We start from the raw sequence: 14325 nt of genomic DNA, 5'->3' as shown, positions 1-14325 counted from the left end.
AGGGTCAGGGGCATTGCTGTGACCTTAAAATGACCATTCAGGTGCTGGGAAATCACCAGAATGAGCCAAAAGAGAGGGAGAAAGGGCTTTTTATTTTCTGGTGTAAAAGGAAAGCAGAGGAGAGCAGAGGAGTTTCCAGCCACGGAAGAGCGACTCGTCAAGATTCATAAATTCTTATTTTATTAGAGGGAAATAAAGAAAAAGCAATAAGCAGGAGCGTGGCGTTTTCTGCAGCCATGGACGTGCTGTGCATGCTGGTCCCAAGGCCTGCGAGCATCCCGAGCTGCAGCAGCAGCAGCAGCAGCAACAGGGTGGAAGAGGCAAATACGACATTATTCATCCTGTACTTCGCACCACTGTACGCCCCTCAAATCTGCTGTTTAATCACCGAGTAAACGTGATCAATTATTGGTAAATGATAACAGATGGAGCGCACGCGCGGGGTTGCAGTTTTGAATGAGGTATGGAGTCTGTGTTTGCAGCAGCGAAGAAGAAGAAAAAAAAAACAGAATGTAAATGACGGTTTTTATGCAGCGTTCACCACAGAAGAAGAATCTAATCTGAAGGATTAAAATAGAAAAATACGATTCCTTCTATTTCTGATGACTTGACTCCTCCAGACATTAATATCATTATTTTTTATTCCTCCAAAAGTAATAATAATAATAATAATAATAATAATAATAATAATAATAATAATAATAATAATAATCGTCGTGCTGTGGTTTACAGATTGATGCTGCTGGATTCTGACTGAATGAGTCGTTTCATCTAATCTGGATGCATTATTTAATCATTCACACACACACACACACACACACACACACACACACACACTGTAACGGCATGTAAACATCTGCAACTGAACTCATGCATGTTCAGGTGTGTGTGTGTGTGTGTGTGTGTGTGTGTACGCACACAGTACATCATGGACTCAAAACACAAGTTCATTTTCCATCTGATTTATTGTCATATATAATTACACACGTGCGTTTTCCGTCAATATTTCCAGCTCTTATTTTGAAAAATCAACTCAACAAACAAACAGTGGGAACAAACTTCAGATGGAGTTCAGTTTTTAAGAAGTGCTGAAATAAATCCTTCATTCTGTCTCCACCACAGGAGCTCAGAGAGAAATGTTTTCATCAGTATTGATGCTGTTTTCTTACCATCGACATTCATTTATAGTTTGTAGTTTAACTTTGCTGCATTCAGCACTCACATTTCCTGTCGCAGCTTCTGTTTTCTGCTTGTTGTTGCGCTAAAAGTGCGTCACCTCTGCAGCAAACCGCATATTTCCATCTCAGCTCAGATCAACGTGAAACGCGTCAGGTGTGTCAGCTCTCCTTGTGATGCAGATCAGCACAGGTAACACTGAGGAAAAACAAACACGCTGTCGACATTTCTTTTTCATTTCATCGACCTGTTAGTGAGCAGAGCACGCGCGCGTCTCTCTCCTCTTTAAGAAAATAAAAGTCACTCTGCTTTTTTAAAGGCAGTCAAACGGAAGCCGCTGCGCCTTTTCTGACGTTTCAGCATCAACTTTATTTCCCAGCTGAGGAAAATCTGAATCCTGTTGAATCTCGCGGCGTCTCTTCATCGTTTTTAATCAAGTTGCCTTCACGGCTCGTAGCGGCGCTCTGGTGTTTTTAAAACAAAGGTTTGACAGCAGGAAGTGAAAAGTTTACAGAGGAGATTTAAAGACTGAAGAAACTTTGTTTGAGCAGGTGTGAACTCAAACTCTCCCAACATGTTCCTTCAACTCTCACAGTGTTTTTAACATCAGTACAACAGCTACGATTCATTTCATTATTTATTTATTTTTATTTCCAGTTTTCTTTAGAACACAATGTTGGAGGTGACTCAGTATTTAAATCCATATTTCATCGTTATAAAATACTACATTTACTATTAAAACCAGGTACCGCCACCATGTCCTTGTAAGTATTTCTTTGAATATATTTAGCTTGTTGTAGGTATATTTTACTGCAGTAGAGACTAAATTGACAATGCAAATAAAAACATCTGAAAAAACAAATTAAAAAATGTGTATTTCGATTTTTAAAAATGGAAATAAAATGTGTGTTTATGTGTTTTATTTTTATAAATTGAAGCAGCCCTCTGACATTTAAACAGTGATCTAATTTAAATAAATGCTTTTACAATAATGGATCTGTGACTTCTTTTTCCTCCTCTTTTTTGCTTGTTGTCATCTCCTTTTTTTTTATTATTATTATTTCTTTCCCACCTCTCACCAATCGATAAAATCAATTATTACCGCGAGACCTGGCGTTACACAGATCACAACGTGAATAATCAATAACTGAATTAATTTGAGCGGGTTATATCTGAAATAAAAAAAAAAAAAAAGAAAAAGCCAAATTAATAATGATAACAATAATTGTAGAAATTAGCACTGATGTAAAAAGCAGATTATTGACTGAGTGACGCACACCTTCACCTGCAGCACTGCAGCATAAATATTGATGATCACCAGGTTAAAAAGCGTCTTTCATCCGTCTCATCTGATCTGTTATGCAACTCAAAAATGATCATGATTAACAGGATTCAAAAGGATCTTTTCCATGAAGCTTTTTTTTTTTTTTTTTTTTTTCCAGGGCTTCATATAAACACACATGACCTGCAGGCCTGCGGATGATCTGCATGAGCAGCGTGTGGCCTGCTGCACAGACACACACATTTCTACCTGAAAACATCTCCCACACACACACACACACACACACACACACACACACACACACACACACACACTGCTGACTAACAGCAGCTGCTTAGGGATATTTTTAATTCATGTGGCAAAACAAATGAAGAAAATCATCATTTTGCATTATAATATGTGAATAACTCCACATATGGCTGACGATCGATTGCTCTGATCCTCCCAAAATGGACAGCTGTTCCAAACACATGCTTCGTCCAAATAAAGTGAAATAAACAGATGAAATAAAACAACACGCACTCAGACTGCACGTGCCTCCGTCAGGTCGGGGGTGTGAAACACTGCAGCTGCTGCTGGAAACTTTGAGCTCCAGCGAGTGAATGAATGCTAATCACATTATTTTTCCTCTATTATTTGCAGGTTTAGCTGCAGTAATGATCGCGTGCGCCGTGGTGTGGAACTTGACTTCGCAGCGTGAATAATGTTATGATCGATCATATCTGGATTAATGCAGATTCACTCGTTTAATTCACTGGATTCGCCTCCTGCGCAGATGAGCCAATAACGCGCCGCAGCAGCAGCGAGTACTGGAGGGGAAAAACTCCCCAAAACTAGTTTCACCTGCACGAATCAAACATCACATGAGGGGAAATATTTCTGAATATTTACGTGATGACTTGTTTTTGCTGCATTAGTTTGATGTGATACTTCTGTTTGAATTAAATTCAATTATCGAAAATACTGCTGCGGGATATTTTGTTTTTATAAAAATAAAAATCATTCTTATTAAGTTCTTCATTTACAAACAGTGTGTGTGTGTTTATATCTATGTGTGTGTGTTTGTATATGTGTGAGCGCGCGCCCGGCATGAGCACGCGCCTGCCGGTATCGATCCACGCATTTTAATCAGTCTCCTATTTGCCCTACAACTATTTTTCATATAAAATGTAAATATCTCCCTCTGTAATTGGCTCCGCATTCTTTATGCAAATGAAATTATCTGGTGGCCCGAGCCGCGCGGGGAAGGAAGAGTGTTTAATTTATGCAAAGTGGGGCTCAGGGGGGCGCAAAGGTCGATAAGTTGAACTTGTCTGAGTTTATTTCTTTTCTTTTCTCTCTCTCTCTTTTTGCTCCGAGTCACTGCTCATCAGAAGTTTTTAAAAGTTCAACAGTGAGGTGATCTCCACCATCAGTCGTACAGTGGGAGGGCTCCAGGTTGCTACAGGTGGTGGTGGTGGTGGTGGTGGTGGGGGGGGGGTCTTTCCTGTAAGTTTAAAGTCTGCTGATCCAGCAGAAGTTCTGCTTCTTCCTCCTCAGCTCACACTGAGGACGCTTTGTTATATCTTAGTTTTATTTTGCATTTGATTTTATCCACAACATCAGTTTTAATCACTCCAATCATGTATTAACTCCTCTGATTAAAGCAGAATTATTTAGATTTTTCTGGAGTTGTTGAAGACCAACAAGCCCCCAAATAATCAACAGGAATATTATTTGTTTCTCTGTTTGATTCCTGGCAGTTTTCTAACAGAGGAAAACTGACCTGGGAACAGTGACTTTTCCACATCATTCTGAAAGATTATTAACTCAAGGACAAAAGTTAGAGTTGGAAACGAATCATATCAATAAATAAAAAAGAAAGTATGAGAACAAAAGCAGCTTTTGTACAAATTCATGTAGAAAAGTTTTTGGTTGTTTTCTAATTTAAGACTGTGAAACACGAGCAGAGTGAGACATCTCTCCAGCCAGTTTTAAAGAGAGTGCACATGACAAACACACACACTTCACACTCACAAGAACACACACATGAACAAGACAAGGCCTGTAAAACACACACGCAGCCCCGGCCTGTGGCGTGGACACCGCAGGCTTCACCGTCCTCCGTCACCACATTAAACACAGCAGGAGTCACAATAACTGCAGCCAATCACACCGCAAACTCAACAAGCTGCCTGGAACTGCTTTCTCACATAAAACGCCACGTGAACGCGAGTTTCTGCTCTGATTCTGCTGCCTGGTGAAATCCTTCAGCGTCGCTCCTCCTCCTCCTCCTCCTCCATGCAAAAGCACTGACAAACATGCAGACACACCCACTGGAAAACGCTTCCACACAAACATACAAATAAACAAGTCTGCATCCTCCTGCATCCTCTGCTTCCCCCTCCCCGCGTCCTGCCCTCCGCACCTTCCGGTCCCTCTCGGAATAAAGAAACGCCCTTCTCGGAAAACCTTGGCGTGCATCTTGAGAAATCCCTCACCGCACGCTGTTAACGTGGTCACTTGCTGATAAAAATACAGTTTAAGAAGCCTTCGTATTGATCACACAGACACCGAGCTATTTTCTGCTACCATAATGCATGCTTTTGCCGCGGCCTGTCAGCCTCACAGCGTGTGTGTGCGTGTGTTTAAGTGAGGGTGCAGATGTGTGTGTGAGCTGCTGAGTGTGTGTGGGTGTAAATGTGTGTGTCTCACAGCCGAAAAGTGTGTGTCAGTCTCTCCAGCCAGTCAGCCAGTGTAACTCGGTGGGGGATCAAAGGCAGCAGGGTTTCTCCCTTTTTCCTTCCTTGGTTTTCCAGTCAGGTCGGCCCCCCCTTTGCATCCACCCCCCCTCCTTCCTCCTCCTCCTCATCCTCCTCCTCCTCCTCTTCTCTTGCATCTCGCTTCCCTCTCTCCTCCTCTTCCCAATTATTCCCTGATTTTCCTTCCCTGCTCGGCTGTTAAATCCACTCTGCATCCTTCCCTGTTTCTTGGCCGCGGCTGCTGCTTCCTCTCCGTCCGTCCGTCCGAGGCGAGGCGAGGAGTGTGTGTGTGTGTGTGCAGCCTCGTCCGCCTCTCTTTCACTCCCTCTCCCTCTCTCCCTTCTCTCTTTAATCAGCATGTTAATAAGAAAGGTAACTAATCAATACATTCAATGGCCTGGCTTGGCGATTGATACCATCTCCATCCACCTCCCCCTCACTCTCTGCTGCTAAACACACACTGAGTGACACACACACACACAAATAAAAAGCCAGGGTGCACAGGCCCTCAGTGGTAATTTAGTCAAGACACTTTATCTAGAAAGCACATTTTAAAACGGCTAAAGTGACCAGAATCATGTCAATTATAAAATTATTTTAAAGGTTAAAAATCTGAGAACAAGCAACAGGGATGAATACACACACTGAGGCTACAAACAGTGACGCAGGTCCAGATACAGAGGAATAAAAATGGCCTCTGAGGCAGGACTTAAAGGTTTCGACTGCGAGGGCATCCCGACACTAAAGAGGGACGCTGTTCCACAGTCCACGAGACAGCAAAGGCTCGACTCCCTTTGCGCTTCCCTTCGCAGCGAGACTGTCCTCAAGAGTGGAACAACAGCATTGATCGCTTGTTCAAATGCCTGAAAAACCTTGTTTTTCACACAAGGACATCTTGTGGCCATGCAAATTATGGCAGAAGCAAAAGTGGGAGTAAGTATGGTGCCGCAAGGGTGGATGGACGTGTCAAAAAAGGGTGATTTTGATGTCAGAGACTGCTGTCTCTTACCGGCCACGACCAGAACCAGAACCAGAACCAGAACCTCAGCCGAGCCGTTTCTGAGCGGATCAGACGTATGAATCATTTCTGTAAAGGTCATCTGTTGCAGATGATTTTGGTCGTTTTGGTTCATTCAATTTTGAGGACTTTCTGGTCTCAGTCTCCAACGGTTTCAGATCCGAAATCGAGACCTAAAAGAAATTTGAGGGTTTGAACGATCAGAAATGTAAGAAGAGTCAAATGAATGCACATAAAACAAAGTGTAGGATTTTAAAATCTATTTTATGCTGCGCTGGAAGCAAATGAACCAGACCAGCACAGGGGTAATGCAGCCGTTTGAACACGATGCAGCCGTGACAAGGAAGACTAATACTAACATATAAGCAATAAAGAATACTACATAATCTGTAATACTGCATGCAGTACTCTTGCCTATAAGAATAAATATTGGGGATAACTTTCTCCAGATCACAGGATGAAAGAAAACACGTTATTTTGGAAGTCGTCCACAGCTGTTTTTTTTTGCTTCTCAAAGATGAAATCAGAATAAAAAATGATTTTTAGAGGAGGATTTAACGTACACAGCCAACAGGTCACAGTTTTTAGTTCCTGCGACGGTCGAGTCTCGGGGCCAAAGACAGTATTTTTTTGTAATAAACGACCATTTCCCAAACATTCAGGACACAAACGAGTTTGTACTTTTGCTCTTTTCTCGTCGTCTCCTCTTTCACTCTTTCTCCAGCCATCCAGGCCCTAAATCCTCCCATCTGAAAATTTCGGTTGCCAGTTGCTGTTAAAGGTATGTGGATATTTGGCCAGGGAGGTCCATGCAGCCCTTTAGGGCAAGAGATAGTTTGGAGTCACAAGGGAGGGGAATATTTAAGAGCTGAATACTCACAGCTTAGGGCTGCAAACAGAGAAACATCTTGCCTTGTACCAAAGCAAACATCCACTTCTATCTCCCTGTCTCTCTCTCTCTCTCCCCAATATTATTAATAGATAGGATGGAGGAAAATACACAGGCGCACACACAGAGACACATAAGTCCTCCCTCCTCGGGATATGGAACTCCAACAGACATGAAAACGCTCAGGCTCCTTCTGAGGAGGACATGAGAGGCATGGCACAGGATGAAGGGAAATCCTTCATACAGGAAGAACACAGGCAACAGCCAGAATGCAAGGTGGCCTTTCAGGGCCGACTGGATGGGTTTCTCCCCGTGACCCTCAACCTGACACACACACCGACACACACACAAAACCTCCCACCCCCTCCTGTGCTGCTTTTTTGCCTTCTGGTAACTTCTCTCTCAGTGCGCAGCTTACAGTGTGATGTAGATCCTTTTACATTTGTCTCCCAGTTTATATCCACCCCCCTCCCCTCTTCTTCTTTTCCTCCTCCTCCTCCTCCTGCTTCTTCTTCTCTTTTGCCCTCCGTATCATTTTTCACTCGCACAGTGGAACAATCGATATGTAGAAAAGCGCTACGGTATCATGTATCATTGTGGAATATGTGATATAGATTATGGCCACTTCATGTTTACAGTATTTTTCTTTTGTGCCGTTCGGATCACAGACGGTTTGTGGGGATTCTGCATTCACTGAGCATTTATTCTGCTTTTAGATTGAAAGCTTTCGTTGGCTGATCGTTTAAAACAGAAGATTGTATAAGCTAAAAAATGTCTTTTTTTATGAGCAGAGGTCTTGTCATGAGTCATACGTTCATAAAAAGCTGTAAAATGTTCCACTTGTGTGCCTGTAATCAGTTTGAAACCAATTTATAGAAATGTGTAGGTCCCATGAACAGGAATGAAGCACTTTATGTCATTTTACAGTGAGAACAGAACATAAATGAGCACTTCACTCCTTGCAATGGACTCCAACATTTCAGCGCTGCATATTTATTTTGACAGAACTGTGACGATAAATTCCTCGGCCTCTTTTACGATTTGGTAAATTGCACATTTGAGTAAATTGCTTTCGTGCTGTGATGAGAGCAGCCGCGTGTTTTTACTGTGACTGTGAAAAGACAATATCCCTCATCTTCAAATTTAGGCAATATGTTTTGGCCAATGACTATTTGAATGGCTCTCTGTTCGTTAGATCAATATTTTCATATGCTGTCGACGGCCCCTCTGAAATCACACGGGTGTCATAAATGTTTTTCAAGGAATCTATTTTTTGCGGAAAACTCTGCGACGTGAAATCCGAAACACGATCGCCGTAAAGCTGATCGAACAGCTGCCCTCCAGTTTTATTTTGCTGTAATGTGTGTCATAAACATACGTACAGCTACGTGATTCGCAGGCTCTGCATTGATCACAGCAGAGGAGAACAAAGATGGCGGCCGACACTCGCCTCTCTGATATTGTCTTTCTATATTCCTGCTTCGCTCGCCTCTCCCAGTTTCATTGCATTATCTGCATGTCCGGAGCGTCCCAAAGGGGCTGCAGAATGACCAGTGGCCCCGCTGACCCTCAGAGCTGCTGTCACCCTTCATCACCCCACTCTCCATCTTGGATGGTGTGGTCACCTAGCAACCAGGGCCAGGGTTCGCCGCTCATGGACCAGAGGCTATTGGGAAATCAATCGATACGCCTCGGCCCAACCTAGCGAGCTGCCTGCCTGGCTGGCTGGCTGACTCCCCCCTCCCCTCCTCGTCCCTCCCCGCCGCTCACTCCTCCTCCCCCTCTCCCTTGTTATGGCCAAATGAAGACGATGCAGTTCTCACTTTTCCACACCTCGCTGTATGTGGATATCCTGTTACAGGATAAGAAATGCCTCTGCTTGCCAGGGGCTTGCAGCTCTCGAGGCTGATGTATCTGTCCTGTCAACTGGCCTCCATTTCCACCAATGTTTGGATTGAGAGGCGGAGAGACAGCAATTAATCAAATTTCAGAAGAGGATTTCTTTCCTATCACTGTATCGGCCATGAAGAAGTGCTGACCAAAGATTACACTGGTGCACAATTGCAGCCCACCCCATCCCTCCAGCACATTTATGAATTTCTTTCAGCACGTCGGAGCACTCCGGTGTTTCTGAGAGCAATAATTCCACCTCTCCAGTCCTTCTTGGCTCATCCTTTGGATCATTTCCACATGGGTCTATGTGAATCTAATTAGAAACCTATCAGACATGAACGCAAAGATCACTTTCATTAGCAGAACAATGATAAATGTTAAAGGGATTACAGGATCCCCAATTTAAAGACAGAGACTTTTAAGCTCATAGAAACAGTTAGAAGGTCAGATCTGTTTAGCAGGACCTCTATTTATTATGGAGGTTACCCTCCACAACCTTTACAATCAGGCTGGGGTCAGCAACCCTTGATCCCCTCCGTCCACATTTGGAGGATGGGCAAAATTCGATCACCTTAAACAGTTTAAGACAGAAGGCTCGGGGAGAAGGAGAGGATGATGAAAGCATGGGGGAGGACAGAAGGTGGAGGAGGAAGAAAGAAGGGGAGGAGGAAAGGGGGGAGGAGGAGGAGGAGGAGGAGGAGGAGGGGTGAGGTTAGCACTGACAACAAACCAGTGCTAATCTGTTCTCCGATCAGAGGCATCAAACTGAACGGCTCAGCTAAAAGGGAATCTGGTGGTCCATCTGGGCTGCTGAGTGACCTCCTGTGCTCCTCTGCACTTTAGAGGAGAAATTCTCTTTAAAAACACCTTTAACCTTTCAGGGGTTCCACTTCAGTAACACAGTTCATCAGATATTCAAACTATAGTCAGCTCATTTACTCATTCATAGTCTACAGACCCATGGAAGGCAGCATCAGATGTAGAGCATTGATTAATCCATTAACCACTCTGTCAATTTTATGTTTGATTAGCAGTGAAAAACAACATTTTTCACTGTTTATCAAGAAGCAAAAATGCCAAACATACTGCGGCTGCAGCTTGTGCTGCTTTTCTGTTTTAAATAACTGTAAATTGGATGTTGTTGGGAGACAAAACAAGCAATCTGAAGTTGTCACATTCAACTCTGGGAAATCATGACGGGCATTTCTCATGATAACTGAAAGTAATCATTAGCTGCAGGCCAAACTAAATGCACAGCAAAGGAGAGATTCACTCTGCAATTAATCAACACGACCAGAAGGTTTTTGAGATGCAGTGTATTAAACAGCAGATACACACCACACGTTATGCCGAACAACAGGCAGCTGCAGTGCACCCCCTGCCCCCCCACCCCCCTCCAGATTAGTCTGACAGATTTCTTGACTTTTTTTGTTGTCATCCCTGCAACTAAGAAGATGATGTTACCGCTGTTGTGGGCTTTGCCAGATCCCCAGATGGTCATCCAGCACGTGGCTGGAGGAGGGCCGTGAAATGACCCCCCAGCTGGACACTGTGGCCAGGTCACTGATCTCTGAGTCTCCACTGAACCCCCTCCTCCTCCTCCTTTTTTAAGGCCAGCTGCCATCGCAGCAGTACTATCCTAATGGTGCTGGATCGCCCCCATCTACGACCCCCACATCAGCAGCTAGCCAGGCCACGGGGAGTGTCCAGCTGCCCTCTACCCCTCCCATCCCTGAATCCACTGGCCTTTCACTGGACACAGGAGAGCCTGGGGGGGTGGGGGCAGAGTGTAAAAGGATGGGCTTGTCTGCTTTGCACCCCTCACCCCAGTAAAAGATAGGAAGAGGGGCAGATGAGAGCAATAGCCACAAGGATGAACCATGGTCACAGAGGCATGACATTGACACGGGCGAAAAGAAAAGAACCTTTTAACCATAAAAGTGGAATAGTCGCCTCTGGAAATCGGAGGCGACAGTAAATGTGTTTGTGAGTGCCAGGGTGTCTCACTCATTGTCCCCATTACATGTCCCATGGAGTGCAAGGGAGAAGAGGGGGGACAGACTGAAACTCGATGGTCAGAGGGAGGGGGTGATGCCTAAAAGCATTCTCAGTGACATACGCAGACATGCATGCACACAAAAATACTGCTCGGTTGTGTGCAGCTAATGCGCTGTTGCTTCCAGAGAGCTGGTACAGTTGGATGACTTGGCATGGGCCCACCCGGCGCAGGGGGAGGTACGCCTTTACTGGGTTGGAGCCTGGCTGCCTACTGAGAGAGGGGGCTTCTGGGTTCGCTTGCCTGGAGTAATGTCGATAAATCAATAGGACACACGTCACTGCAGGCCCAGAGAAGCCACATGAAACTGTCATTGATCGGCATAAGGTGGAGTGTGTGCGGGGGAGAGGGGTAAGGGAAGAGGGGAGGGATGGATGGAGGTGTTGGGATGGGAGAGGTGAGGCTGTGGGGGAGGGAGAATCCAAATGCAAAGAACCCAAGGGTCATCTCTCCCCCTTCTCCTCCCTCTTCCTCCTGCTCCTCTTTCTTCCTCCTTCTCGCCTAACAATGGAGGCCGGTGCATGGCTGTGGTGTCAAAGGTCAGCGCAGTGGCCAGTGGCCCCTGAACAACACCGCAGAGCCACGTGCCTGTCAATAGATCGCTGTCACAGCTCACAAAACACAGAGTGCCTCTGGTGCTGGAGGACAACTGCTGTGTCGTCCACAGCGCTGCAGCTCGCACTCGCCGACATGCTGCGTTAGCGCTCGAGTTTCACTGCCAACATCCAAGCAAATCCACGGTGGGTTGTGATTTGTCAATCATGACTGCTGCATCAGTGACAATAGAAAAGAATACACCAGTGCAGACGGGGAACCCTCAAAGAAAAACACCGAAGCTAGATGTGTTGCGCTCACAGTGCACAACACTTTCTGAAACCGCCATTTCCTCCACTGCAGCAGTGTCGGCAACCACAGCAGCCTGATGCAGGGCCACTGACCGTAGCGAGAAGCCACAGCTGATTGCCTACCCTCCCACTCTCTTTCTCGCTCTCTCCCTCTCAATCCTGCGTTTTCAGCACTAGTTTCGATTGGCGATCAATACGGCACATGATCAACACGGGCCCCAGATCATGATATCCATCCCCCTCACTTAGGGCCGACCCAGCTCAGCGCCAAGGCTCTGGAGCCAATGAGCCTCCGGTTCAAAGAGGGTTGGAAGTTCAATGCCCACCACGGTCAGACAGACGGAGATTGTCTGGGTGTCAAGTCCTCCTGACAGTCTGTCTGACTTGGCCTGCTGGGTTTTGATCTGAAGAAAGCTTCGGCTGACCTCGAGCAACAGCGTGGCTGCCTCCCCTCGTTCCTCGCTCCTTCTGTGTATACACTATATTTCTCTGCTCTTGCTCGTACAGTTGCTTATGGCGAGCTAATGGCCAGCACATTGATCACGCTTGCTCGACCTCCAAATTGGGGTCAGCTACAAAAGAGGCCCCGTCTCCTCTGTCAGGAAACAACTGCCGATTCCAAACTGTCATCTGTGCATGTTTTTCTGACAACAACCCAGAAACCACACACCCGGATTTGCACTCGACTTGCTGCAACCTAGTTTGCCTCCGAGCGTCCTTCAATCCACATCAGGGAGAGGAGGAGGTCACCGAAATCCCCCCAGAACCCCCGCCCTTGCTCCCATTTTTCACCTCTCTTTTCCAGCAAGCTATTAACCTTTATGTAATTTCTTTAATTGTGGAAGTTGACGCTGGGCTGGAGCCCCACGTCACCTTTGCATTCGTTTTCCTGACACTTTCATTATCACAATAGGTATATGAAATAGACAGGTGCAAAATGCATGGCAGCCCTCTGTCCTTGCTCGGCCGGTTGCCATGGAAACGGCTGATAGAGTAGGTTATCGATCGCTGTGTCCAGTCCCCCTCCATTCCCCCACCCCCTGAACTGACTTTTTTTCTGCAGTGATGGGCGTGGATCAATAGCCTGTATATTGTATGCTTTTCTCGCCATTCGTCCTCCATAATAGCAAAAGACAGAGCGAGAAAAGAATTGTAAAAATGCAAGTGATAGTATTTAATGTGAAAGAAGAAGATTTGAAAAAAAAAAAAAATCAGATGATTAAAAACAAAAGAAATACGCCTGGAGTCTGATTGCATGTAAATACAGTGAATGTGTTTTTGTATTGTGAGCACTGGGATTCCCCTCTATTTTATGGACAAGAAAGAAAGAAAGAAAGAAAGAAAGAAAGAAAGAAAGAAAGAAAGAGAAAGGGACCCTCAGCATTCCTCCTGGCTTTCTGTCACTGTCACTCCAAAATCAGCCCTTTTCTTCTCTCTGGCTCAGCGGTTACACATACACGTCATGGCACATTTACTCACATATGTAAGTTTTTATATCAATTTATCCAAATCTTCTCTTTTAAATTCGAGTAAATTTCACAATCAACCATCAGAGAGGGCCAATTCACGTCTTTAAAAACGTGACGGTGAATAGAGGAGCCGCTGCGGACCTGGGGGAGCTCGTTTAAATCTCGCCTGAGGGATCCCTCCAGCGAGGGGTTATGGTTGAAGTCATGGAGCAGCGGATTTAAAGGTGGGCGCTCCTCAAGGTGTCTCTGTCGCCCCGAGGCACGGTCATCACAATTCCAAGAGAGGTGGAAATAAAAGTGCACTGAGGACACAAAGGCTTTTGGACACTTCTGGAGAAATTAGCGGGCCAGCTCACTGATGGTCAACAACCTTGGCTTAGCTACAAACAGCCCCCACCCCCCCGGTATACCCTTCTAAACGACTTGATCCCATACATCACAATTCATCTCGCCATTTCTCCGTACAGTATTGATATTACACTGACAAATGAATGTGAAACAGACAGTTTAGCCATAATGATTCCAGGGGAGCAATCTCAAAAGCCAAAGAGAAAAGGATATTGCATACATTTTTACTCCAACCTGCCAACCTCTCCACACATGCATCATGTCGCCGTTCACATTCTCAGATTGTAAAGTCGTATTCACAGAAAAATGGGAAATACAGCATGTGTAGACTGAGGTTCTGTCTATACGGTGAGTCACATTGTCCATTTTCTCCTTCAACACCAGGCTGATATTATATACAGTCTCTCCCCCTACACACATATGTCAATATGTTTGGTCTTCACTGGGAGGAATGTGCCCTGAGGCTCCCATATAAAATTAGCAGACCATTCCCATGTTGGCTCCCTTTCATGCCCCCACTTGCAAAGCGGCCAACGCCACTGTATCAATAATTCAGCCACAATTTAGTTGTAGTTGGGCCACGTTACGGGTCAGTTGTAACGGGCGCC

The sequence above is a fragment of the Chaetodon auriga genome, chromosome 8, assembly GCF_051107435.1.
Source record: "Chaetodon auriga isolate fChaAug3 chromosome 8, fChaAug3.hap1, whole genome shotgun sequence".
Taxonomy (NCBI): domain Eukaryota; kingdom Metazoa; phylum Chordata; class Actinopteri; order Chaetodontiformes; family Chaetodontidae; genus Chaetodon; species Chaetodon auriga.
The sequence above is the reverse complement of the archived record's forward strand: the minus strand, read 5'-3'. Positions refer to the sequence as shown.